This window comes from Primulina eburnea, unplaced genomic scaffold (genome assembly GCF_022965805.1).
Source record: "Primulina eburnea isolate SZY01 unplaced genomic scaffold, ASM2296580v1 ctg739_ERROPOS11973397, whole genome shotgun sequence".
In the NCBI taxonomy this organism is placed as follows: domain Eukaryota; kingdom Viridiplantae; phylum Streptophyta; class Magnoliopsida; order Lamiales; family Gesneriaceae; genus Primulina; species Primulina eburnea.
This window is the reverse complement of record NW_027331510.1, coordinates 331,466-344,620: the sequence shown is the minus strand read 5'-3', so window position 1 is coordinate 344,620 and position 13,155 is coordinate 331,466. Positions and strand designations below refer to the sequence as shown.

The 13,155-nt window shown below is 37.5% G+C and overlaps 1 pseudogene; it reads right to left on the bottom strand.

Annotated features, from left to right (window-relative positions):
* LOC140822031 (E3 ubiquitin-protein ligase RGLG1-like) overlaps positions 1 to 13,155 on the bottom strand; it is an 87,132-nt pseudogene that overhangs the window by 14,792 nt on the left and 59,185 nt on the right.

The following is a 13,155-nucleotide window of genomic DNA, read 5'->3' as shown; positions in this document are numbered from 1 at the left end:
ATACACAAAGTAAATCATGAAACATTCTATCATGAATAAAATCAAAAGTAAGAGATTCCATAATCTATGAAATCAAATCAAAATAAGCATGCTACTCAAATCAGATAAATATGCAATTCAAATCAATTCATAAAAACATGCGATCATGACTGAAAGCAATAAAAATGGGTTTCATAGTCTATGAAACTACATCCATAAACTCATGCATTGCTAGTCAAATCATGTCTAGACTCGACTCAACTATAACTCTAGGGATCCCGGGGTGAATAAGACGTCAATGGCTGTCACCTACCCTCCCAATCGGGGTGACTGTACGTCTTACTCCTAGACTTCGGTCTGAGCTGTATCAACGGCTGCAATAGGAGTCAGGGCTGCTCCTAAGCTAAGATACACCGAACATCTAGATAGTTGACAATGGCTGTCAACGACTCTCCTATCTTAAATGCAATGAATAACAATCTGTAAACAAAGCATGTTCATTTCAAAGGATATGAATATAACATCTATAACATATCATAATCATATCATAAATAAACAACAATAATTCTAGTATGTGATTTGGTTGGGAAACTCAAATAGGATCTTATTTGAGTTATATCTTCCCGTATATCACATGAATTATACCTTTGTCGTCCCGGTCTGACGAAGACGAAGTCTCGAAGTCAAATCTGTCCATATCCATCTGATAATGACAATCACATAAAACAGGCACAATATCAATATCAGTTCTGAACTCAAGGCTGTCTCTATACATCTGAAACGATATATCGAGAATCATAATATCAATATTCCATTCTCAATTCAACTCTGAATCTGATTAATCTGGATTTAATTCAAATCAACGGTTTAACGGAACAATCTGAATATTCTCGTCAATACCACCTCACCAGATATTAATTACAAATCATAACTCATATCTGATATAATCCGTAATCAATTCATAATCCAAATTTGTCCCATTTTCAATCGGTATAATCATAAAATCATAACAATTCCATAATCAGTCTGTTCTTTAATCCGGTTTCGATTCTACGATGTTTAGTATTCTCAGAACACATAATAATAATCAAATAACAATTTCTCCAATATCATAATTTCAAATGATAACAGAACTTCATAAAACTTACGTCCAGTTGTAGCTCTCAACGAGAGGAGTACAGTACTGTGTCCGGAATCAAAATCTGATAACCGAATTAACAAAAATCACAATTTTCGCACCAAAACCAAGTTTTGAGAATTTCATGAAGCTTTTTCTCGGTTTTTCCTTGAAATTGTCGAGGAAATGATGTTTTTATATATATATATATATATATATATATATATATATATATATATATATATATATATATATATATCACTCAATTGCATGGCCACGTTGAAGAGGTGAATCACTCAATTGCATGGCCACGTTCAAGAGGTGAATCAAGCCAAGTGTCCCATGCAAAATACATTAATTACACTTTAGTCCCTCAATTTTTCACTAATTGCAAATTGGCCCCCGCTCAATCTTTTTAATTCAATTCAATCCTAAATAATTTCATTTCAATCCTAAATAATTGCAAACATCTTGGAATATAATTCAACACTCCAAAAGTTTCCAATTATATACTCTCGGATTAAAATAATATCATCTTTATTATCTCGGGCCTTACATGCAGTGACGTCAATTTCGAGGACGAAATTCCTCTAAGGAGGGGAGATTGTAATAGCCGAGCCCGGTGTACGGTACGGTTTAAGCTTTGTTTGTTTATTGGGTTTTATGATTAGATGATTATAGTTGTGTTTTGGGTTATAGTGTAGTTGATATTATTGTTTTATGGCTTGGTTGTTATTGTTAGTTGTTGGTGTTGCGTCGTTTCAGCGTTTCGGATCGATCTTAGTTGCTTGGGTTTGTTTCATGGCCGTGACCATACCGCACCCGCACTCCTTGCAAGGATCGCACCCGCGGTCATTAATGTTGGATTTTGATGGTTTTGCCGATAGTTCACCGCACCCGCGGTGTTGTTTGTACCGCACCCGCGGTCATCGAGTTCAGGGAATTATTTGGATTGCCGTGAGCATAGCGCACCCGCGGTGCTTGTTGGAGCGCACCCGCGGTCTTGATTTATGGAGGTATGGGCGAGATTTTAAGTTACTTTTTGGAGTTGTTGGCTTCACTTTCCTTCTTTCCTTTCCTCCATTTTTGATTTTCTCCCTAAGGAATAGGGTTTTCTTCCATTTCTTTTGCTTCCTACCTTTGATTCTTGGATCTAGTTCGATTTTCGACTTGAGATCGAGGTTCTCCTTGGTGCTAGGAAGCTAAGGAAAGTTTTTGGTTGTGTTCTTTCATGGTTTTGGAGATGACATGTTATAGGTTGATGTTTTTGATGGTTCATTGGATTATTTGACTTGGATTCTTGGATATAGAGTTGATAATGGTATTATTTATGGATTATTGTTGTAGGTGGTGTACCAAGAGTTAGAATCAAGGTGTTATTGTGGTTTGTAAGTGGAATTTCATCCCTTTGCTCACATGATATTATATGTATGGTGTTTTAATGATTTCAAAGTGTTATTCCCTTAATTTGATTCATAGTTATGTATTGATTCTATTGTATATGTATTGGAGGCATTGTATGTCTCATTTATTGAAAAAGAGAATACAAGAGAAAAGATAGATTTCCAAAGTGATTGTTTAAATGCTATAGAGAATTCAAATGTTTTATTGGATTGATAGAAACATAGTCAGAGAATTGCATGCAATTAGTTGATCAACGCCCATAGGCTTATATCCCTCAGAGTTATCGGTTTATATCGATTTGGGATACGAGCACCACAGTCAGAGATACTATTGATATCAATCCAACCAGAGTAAAGAGAAATACCATCTTATTGCTATGTTATTGCTTCAGTTATTGCTACAGTATTTATGTTTCAGAGTGATGGTATTTATGATTTCAAAGTCATGTTTTACAGAGTATGATATGTATCATTGTTATGTAAGAGTTCCACTTGCTGAGTTTTTATACTCATTTCATTTGTTTTCATGTGATGCAGATAAGAGCGACGGATCAGGACGTTGATTGTGGTCAGGAGTCATATGCATACGAAGATTGGAAGGATGATGTTTTGCAAGCATTTTGGGACATGATCATAGGAATGATTGATTTGTATTTTTGTTAAATCATTTGAATGATCATGTATTTGCATTTTTAAACACTTTATGAAATGTGTTTTGAAACTCCTTCCATTTGAAAGAAAATTTTAAATTCCGCTGTATTTTTATTCGTAACGGGTCAGGGTGTCACAGGTGCAAATTATGTTGGACCTGAAATCAATGCAGAATTTGTGACTAATCATCATGGCAGACTCAATATGAAGAAATTGGTCCCTTTGAACTTAAAAGGTTTTCAAAATTCATGCACGGTTTCGGTTATGCTCACTGGCTCTACTCTGCCAAAAATGGTGTGGATGGGAGTACCTGAAAGACGAAGCTGAGGAACTATCTGGCGGTATCTGGTTAGCACCTCTTCGAATCCCTCACAAAACCTTACGTCCAGATAAAAACTAAAGACATGTTGGTCGTGTGTCGATGCTGCAAGAAAATTTTGGACCGTCATTACATCTAAATGATCGTTTTATTGTTTATTATATATATCCCTCTTCAAACTTTACCATCTCCAAATCCAAACATGGAATCAGGTTGTCTTCATCAAAAGATGACAGGGTTTTCCCAATGATGGTTATGGCTATGAAAGGATCGGTGAATCGGGTGAAGAGTGTTTAGAAGGGGGGAGGGTTGAATAAACACTGCTCAATTAAAATTATACTTCGACAAACTGATTTCAGTTGTGTTACAAACTGAATCTAAATATCTCGTCGGTCAATAACAATCAGTTAAACTGAACAAAACAGTTGCGGAAAACTAACTGACTGAAAGACAGAGTATCTAACTGGAAATAATAACTGAAAGTAATAACACAACAATTTGTTTCTGGATGTTAGGAGACTTGAATAACTCCTACGTCACCCCTTCTATCACAAAGATAGGATATTCACTAAAAGACTTTGATCAAATAAAAAAAGGTGTACTGACCCACTTCAGTTTGGACTTATCACTTTGCCAATACTGAAACTCTTAGTATACAACGGTTTTACAGATCGTAACTGATCTTAGCACAACTTAGAAAATCTATCAATCGATTACAAAGTGCTATAAAAGCTCTAGAGCGTAGTCTTGAATACTACTGATATAACTGATAAGCGTGAGCTTTGATTTCTGAATGTGAGTGGATATTTTTGCAGCGTAACAGCAAGTAAGATAAGATAACTGAGAATGCGATGGATATTCAGCTGCTGCCTTCGACTATTTATAGGCTTCCCTCTCAACGGTAACATTAAAGATTTTTGAATATTCTAACCGTTGATTGCCACGTCGATATATTCTGACAATCGTACACTGTTCATTCTGAAATGCGGCGAGCCACTACCAGTTACAGATAGTTGTACTATTTGTCGGTTGTCGCTTTCAACTGATGACGTGTACTGCTGAGAGATCAGCTATTAAGGATCAGTTGACGATAGAATAGACTCCAGTCGTAGCGATCAGTTGACTGATGACGTGTTCATCTATGTCGATCAGTTAGTTCAATTCAGTTGCTGGATTCAGTTGGTAGATCTTTTGTCAAACGCCGGAATTTCGTTTCCAACAATTTCCCCCTTTATGGTATTTGACAAAACTATAGTGAAAGATACTTGAATGAATTCAAAGTAGATAAAAAGATGTCGATTAACTGAATCAACTGAATTCATATTTCTTCAAATGAATACAATAGATACTGCTCTTAATGTTTCTTCTGCTGTTCTAAGATCTCCTTGATCTCTTCCCCCTTTTTGTCAAACAGCTCCATCTTGAGAGATAATTTTCGAACGTCAGTTGAAAGGAGCTGGACAGAGGATGACATGTTTTCAATAGCAGTAGACATAGTGACTTTTAGCAGTTCGATTTTTCTTGATACAAGCGACTCCACACTATCAACTCGTTTGTTAATAGAGTCTTGAGTAGCAGTCAGACTTGAAAAAATTCCTCTATTTTTCTGAATATCTTCAACTGCAAATGAAAGAGCAGTAACAGCAGATTGTATAGCCTTTAGTTTCTGTAAAGACTGCTGATTATCGTCCAACTTCAGAGTATGCGATAATTGTGTATTTTGAATCTTGGAGATGGCAGTAATCATTTGATTCATACTGTCCTGCATATTCTAAACTTCTTCGAAAATAAGATCAAAATCTGATGAAGATGGAGGATGAGACTGTCGAGAAGTGCCTGGTTCACTTGTAGTATGTTCAGAAATTATCAAGGCTTGGTCAGATGAGATTGTTTCAGTAGCATCTCGAACTGAAATATCAGCAACAGTGATTTCTCCTTGATCCCGAGGTGGTGAAGGAGGATTTGGTTCAGCAGATGGTGACAAAACTGAAACTGGTGCCTCTAAAGGATGATCGATTGAATCAACTGGCAAATCAGTTGGGATAACCTGATCACTAGATGGATCTGGCTGAACAGGTTCTTCTGAAGTAATAGTGAACTCTGGATTGATTTGATCAGCAGAATGATCAACTTTGTCAGAAACAGGTGCATTTATCTGGGATTCTTCCACAACGGCCTGAATAAATTCATCAATGTGTGCGAAAGAGAGCTCATCTTCAGTATACAGTTGTTGTTCACCAGGAGGTGAAAGAGACTTATCATGAACTGGCTCTTCAGTTGGAACAATGGCCAAAGCTGATGATGGTTCTGTCTTCTCAGAGGATGGTTCTTCAATTATTTTCTCGTCATCATCATCTGAATCTCCTTGATGGATAACCAACTCTTGATCCAATTCCCAGAACTTGATTCGAGATTGTAACCCTATAAGATCAGCGTCTAGCTAAGTAATTATAGCTTGATCAGCGTAGGCAGTAGGGCTTGTGGGTAAGTAGTTGGTCTTTAACTTGGCAACAATTTGAGCCAACTTCTTCACTCTCGTCTGATCAAATAGATAACTCTTCATCTCCATAGCTTGAGCAATTGAGACAGCTTTGACTGTCCTGAGGACAAATGCTTCCAGTTTGATGAATTTGCTCAGCTTGGACTTCTTCTTCAGTTGCTTGGCAAAAACCTCAGTACAATAGGCTGTCCAAGCATCATAGGACTTAATTTTTGAAGCAGCAAAACTGTTCACCTTTGCCCATACAAGATCAATATGAGTCTGAATTGGGTTGGAGGGTCTGGACTCTTCAATCAACTTCCCTTTCCCTTTATCAGTACTCATGATGTGAGGAATTTCCAATCCTGTTCGAGTAGATTCCACATGCTCTATAAATTTTATGCCTTTGGGTCTAGCAGGTGCCACACCAATAGGACGAGAGATTTGAATCAGAGGAGCTTTGGTCCTAACTGATTCCTTTTTGGTACCAACTGAAGCTTCTTGTGGAATGATCTGCAGAGGAACTTCTTCTATAGGATGCTGATCAATTATGGAAATTATTGCATCAGTAGGAATGGATGCCTCCGAAGCTGTTTTAATCCTCTGGGTTCTAGGTTTCTTCGCAATCTGAGGGGATGGAGTCTTCTCTGAATCAGGTGCACTCAGTACTAATTTTCTCTTGGCGACCTTCAGTTGAGCCAATGTTTGGCCTTCTTAACTGATTTAGGAGCTGCTAACTGAGTCCCAATATCTTGTTTGATTTGCACTAACTGAGCAGGAGTTATGTCCATTTTGGTTTTGAGTAGCATCGTGTTCTTTGCATTGAACACCTTAAATTTCGATGACCTTTCAGAATCATCAGCCACTAATCCTTTCACTTTCAACAGATAACTGATTAGTACAGCAAAACCAAGACAAAAACATATTCTTCAGAATGTTAAAGATAAGGTGCTTCCAGTTGAGTTTGCGATCAGCCATAATAACAGAAATGGCTTGAAATTTCTCCAAGGTAAGGGCAACAAATGATCCAGCTTTTGCCAAAAGCCCTTTGGCTACTACATCAGTAAGCAACTGAACTTCATGCTTGAGTTCCTTCTTGGGATCAGAAACTTTAATCTTCCGTCCATCAGCAGAAAGAGATATTTGCATCTCTTCAATATCAGACGCCTTGACATCCGAGAGTTGTGCCAAACCATCAGAAGGTAAAGAAAATAATTCCCCGAAAGAGTCTTCAGAGATGGTCAGCAACTGACCATTGACAGTGGAAATGATGTTACCTTCAGAATCAATAATGCCGGTGGAGTAGAAATCCTGAAGTTCTTTGGGATAGATATCCTTTGAGGATTGTCCCAAAAATGTTCTCAGTCCAGCAGATTCAAGCTTCTGAAATACCTTCTTGACTTCAGCATCGCCGAAAGATAAGATGGATCCAAAGTTGATAGCCATAGCATTAAACATAAAAGCGGGAATTTGGGTTGCCATTGATAACTAAGAGAGTTCCTGAAAGAAAATTTGAAGGATGAAATAGTTCTTGCTCTCAAAAATTTGTGAGTAATTGTAAGGTGAAACTGAAATGAAGCGGGTAATAGTACATATGTACGTGACTATTCAAATTTTGGACACGTGTCAGTCCGTAGAAATTTTGAAGAAGCAAAGTGTGTACGTGTGCTATAAGCGTGTGTAAAATTTTGAGCGGTTAAAAATGTGTCCACGTTATAAACTAAAATTCATCATGAGTTAGCAGACAGTCACGTCATTTGATTTGGAATATAATAAGTTTAATTAGTTAACTTATATGAGAAGATTAGTGAAATATTCAACTGAACGATCAGTTAGTAAAACTGAGTCCTTTCAGTTGAGAATTCACTAACAACTGTCTTCTCAGTTAACCTATTAAACCATTATTCCCCCTTAATAGATGCATTAAAGAAAATAACGATAATATAAGCAAGATTAATTAAGAAAATCCTGAGGCTTGGTAGAGTAATCGTCACTTAAAGAAGTGTCCTTTCATCTTCCTCGACTTGCCCTATAAATAAGAGTTGAGGAGTTAGTCACAAGTATCAGCAGATAATATTCAAAAAGAAATGGAAGGTGCAAGTAGCTCAAACGTCTCTCCACTCTCTCTTGAAGCCCGAAAAGCTGCTATAGAAGACGAGGTATTCTATGCCAGTCTTCCCTACTGGGAAGAGTTACAGGGGCTGGAGCTCCTGTACAACTCTGGGAGGGTCACAACCTTCAGGCGGATGGCCCAGCTGAGAGAAGTGCGAAAGCACTTAAACATTTCTGCAGAGGTGGACGTCTTCAAGGAGGGCCATCTCTATCAGCTGATGCTTCGCAAGGAGCTGGAGACTCTTAATAGCATCGCCTCTTCGCACAGCTTCTGCAAGACCTCTTCCTCAGCTCTAGCTGTTTGGATGAGGATGTGGATAGCTAGTGTAGAAGAGACTTATGAAAATGTAGTCCTCTCCAACATTTATGGATAAATATAATGTTTATTTTGATTGAGCATCATTTTTCTTTGTTTCTGCACGCACTGATCTGTATGAGATACAAACACATGAACTAATGAAACGCTAACTGTCATCAGTTAAAATTCATATGAATAAACAACTTACTTAAATAATCAGTAAGAAAACAGTAAAGCTGACATATGAATTACAAGCAATAACAATTAATTAGGACAAATCAATTAATCCAAGTATATTGCGAAAATGAGAAAACTTAGTCTCAGCCAGTGGTTTGGTGAAGATGTCAGCCGCTTTCTGTTCAGTTGATACATATTCCGATCTGATGTTCTTCTTTAAAGCATGATCTCTGATGAAGTGATGTCTGACATCTATGTGCTTAGTCCTGGAGTGAAGAACTGGATTATACGTAATAGCAATTGTACTTGTGTTGTCACAGAATATTGGCGATTCCTTTGCATCAACACCATAATCTTTCAGTTGTTGCTTAATCCAGAGCAGTTGGGCACAGCAGCTTCCAGCAGCAAGATATTCTGCTTCAGTTGTGGAAGTTGCTATGGACGCCCTAGAAACTGACATGATCCACTTGTAGTTTTTCGATCAAGCTTGCATCCTGCATAGTCTGCATCAAAATATACAACTAAATTGAAAGATGAGTCTTTAGAGTACCATAATCCAACATTTTGCGTGCCTTTAAGATATTTCAAGATACGTTTGGCAGCAGAAAAATGTGATTGCTTAGGATTAGCTTGGAATCTTGCACACATACATACAGCAAACATAATATCAGGACGACTAGCAGTTAGGTACAATAATGAACCTATTAAACCTCTGTAAAGCATCGTCTCAACTGATATTCTCCCTTGATCAGTGTCTAGTTTAGCTGATGAGCTCATAGGGGTGCTTGCAGCTGAACATGATTCCATGCCAAATTTCTTCAGCAATTCCTTAGTGTACTTGGTTTGACTGATAAAAGTTCCTGAATCCAGTTGTTTCACTTGTAGACCAAGGTAGAATGTCAGTTCACCCATCATACTCATCTCAAATTTCTCCTGCATTAACTTGGAAAACTTCTCGCATAATTTGGGGTTAGTTGACCCAAAAATAATATCATCAACATAAATTTGAACAAGTAGAATATGATCATTCTTGGAAAATTTGAACAATGTCTTATCAACTGATCCAACAGAAAAGTCATGATCAACTAGAAATTTTGAAAGAGTTTCGTACTAAGCTCTTGGAGCTTGTTTAAGACCGTATAAGGCTTTGTTCAAATGATAGACATGATCAGGAAGGTGATGACTGACAAAACCTGGAGGTTGTTCAACGTAGACTTCTTCCTGCAACTGGCCGTTCAGAAATGCACTCTTTACGTCCATTTGATAGACTTTGAAGTTTTTGAATGAAGCATAGGCAAGGAATATTCTGATTGCCTCCAGTATTGGTGCATATGTCTCATCGTAATCAATTCCTTCTTCCTGTCTATATCCTTGTGCTACTAGCCTTGCTTTGTTGCGTACAACTGAACCATCTTCGTTCAGTTTGTTCCTGTATACCCACTTTGTACTTATAACAGTTTTTGAGAGTGGTCTTGGAACTAAGTTCCAGACATTGTTATGGATAAACTGATTTAGCTCTTCTTGAATTGCATTTATCTAGTTAGGATCAGCAAGAGCTTCATCAGTTTTCTTTGGCTCCAATTGAGATACAAAGGCTGAATGAATAAATAAGTTAAGCATCTGATTTCTTGTTCTTACCGGATCAGATTGATTACCTATCATCAGTTCTGGAGGATGTGATTTCTTCCATCTAAGTTCAGCGTTTGTTTCTTCTGTATTAGCAATTTCCTCAGTAGGTAACTGAGTGTCTTCAGTTTCAGTTGGACCTAATTCAGTTGGCAACTGATTCTCATTTGTATGCTCCACTAACTGATTGTCAAGATTTGCTTCCAATTCAGCTGATCGATCCAATATGTCAGGTTCAGGTGATTGGAGGTTATTTTGATTAAGATGGATATCTTCTTCATCATCATCATCCAAGCTGTAAATCTATCAGCTAGCTCAATTGTATCAGTTGGCTTAAACGTTAGTGTAGATTCGTCAAACACAACATGAATAGATTCCTCAACATTCAAAGTATTTTTGTTGAAGACTCTATAAGCTTTACTCACTGAAGAATAACCAAGAAATATTCCTTCTGCAGATTTAGCGTCAAAAGCTTTTAAATGGGTTTTACCATTGACAAGTATAAAACATCTACAGCAGAATATTTTGAAGTAGGAAACCACACTTTTTCTTCCATGCCAGATCTCATAAGGTGTTTTCATATGATTCTTATTAATCATTGATCTGTTTTGAGTGTAACACGCAGTGTTCACTGCCTCTGCCCAAAACCTTTGAGATATACTAGAATCAGCAAGCATTGTTCTAGCAGCTTCTTTGAGGGTCTGATTTCTCCTTTCAGCTACACCATTTTGCTGAGGAGTTCTGGCTGCTGAAAGCTCATGCTTGATTCCGGTATTCTCTAAATAATTTGAAAGAATTTGATTGACAAATTCAGTTCCTCGATCGGATCTGATTCTATCAATTCCAACTGATTTTTCATTTAATAATCTTTTGAAAAGCTTAATCAGTTGAGCAGCAGTTTGGTCTTTGGACTTGAGAAATATAATGTGACACCTTGACCCGTTACAATTAAAATACAGCGGAATTTAAAATTTTCTTGCAAATGGAAAGAGTTTCTGTAAGGACCGTGTATCGTATTATCGTAAATCCTATGTGATTATCGATAATCTATGAAATTGTCATATGATTATGTATTTGATGTATATTATGAAAATGAATTGAGAAAATGAATATTGTATATGAATTGATGTTGTACGAATTTGATTTAAGAGGCCGGACGCCAATGTTGTACAAAAAATGAAATATTTCTACAGAACAAGTGGCGCCCGGGCGGTAGAAAATGACCGCCCGAGCGCCAAGGAAGGAAAAGGTAGTGTTCGGGCAGAACACTCCGCGCCCGAGCGGTAATTTGTGACCGCTCGAGCGCGGTATAAGTTAACGCCGGGGGCAGAACTTCTCGCGCTCGGGCGCGAGAATTCTACCGCCCGAGCGCGGTAAACGGTGAGAGATAAGTTCGAGTTTGCTGTACGTTGTCTTCATTCCATTTCAGCAAATTCAAGAGAGACCCGAGAGATTCGAAATTTCTTTCGTCCGATTCGACTTTGAAACGCCGTTTAAACGCGAAACAAATTATATATTTGTTATCTGCGCGTCAAGGGCTTCAGACTGAGGTAATTTTCTTCTGGTTTCAGCAGTTTTAAATATCAAAGTGCTGGAATAGCTAGTATTTGAAGTTGAATTTCTGATATGTAGTAGAATAACCGACAATAAACGTATATTCGAAGTCGGAATTGAATTATGATATGATTTGAATTTAATATGAATTATTGAAGTTTCAAATGATATTTGAAACTCATATTAATGATTTTGGAGCATGTTATTGATTGAAATGAATATGTAATTGATGTAGATAAAGTGTATCTGCAGACTACATCAATTTGGAACGAAGAATTGAGGTATGTTGCGACCGGGTAACATACGACAGGTATCTGTATTATATGATATATGTTGAATTGATTTGATTGATTGGATTGAGAATATGTGTCTATATGCCTATTTGTTGATTTATGTGGCATACATGACATTGAGATTTGAATATCGATGTATAAAATAAATGTTTTGTTAACACACATCATTTTATGCATACATCGATACATGACATGCACGTTGAGCTATGATCCTTGGATACCCTGATATGATTTGATTGGATTCCGGGGTTTGTGAACACAATGCTATGTTTGGTATTATATGACCCTTAAAACATAGACATTTGTGGCCCCATATGATTGGATATGAGATGTGGGATTGATGGCGCTTCGACGACGCTATCATATGTGTATTCCCATATCGGCCGGTGTGCCAGCTCGAGCATTGATTTGATTTGACAGCGATTCGATTGATTCTGACATGTGCTCAGTGGATGGGCATTTGACCTGATACCTCCACGACATACATGCATTGCATACCATATATCATTGTTTAGATATCTGTGGTATATGATTGGTTGTTCCATACGGAGCTTTGCTCACCCCCAAGGGGGGCTGTTGTTGTCTTTGTGTGTGGACAATGGCAGGTACTCCAGGATATCAGGAGACCGGAGAGGGTACTTCTGGAGGGAGCCACAGCTTGGGCTGAGGTTTATGTTTATGTCTTGTTCTCAGTATATGTATATGTATCTATATACCGGGGCATGTCCCGAGGATATTAGTTGGTTGTATATGATTGGTTTTGATTACGTGTGGGCGTGTTTTATGATTTGAATTTAGATACTATTTTTAGTATGTAAATATCAGAAGAAATATTTTGGGCTCGTTGTAAAAGAAATTTTAAACTCGTTTTCCGCTGTAATTAATTAACCCTAATCAGATTGTGTTGTAATAACGATTAGGAGCTAAGGGCCCCACACAGTATGGTATCAGAGCATAGCTGGGAATGCTCTATTGAGTCTTGTGTACACTTGAATAGGCACAAATGAATTGTGCGTATGTGTTTGACTTATTTGTATTACTTTCTCTTATGTGATTTGATTTGAGTAAGTATATGATGAGATTGATGATATGAAACGATGAGATTATGAGATTGATATTGATCTGTGATATTCATCATTGATTTGTA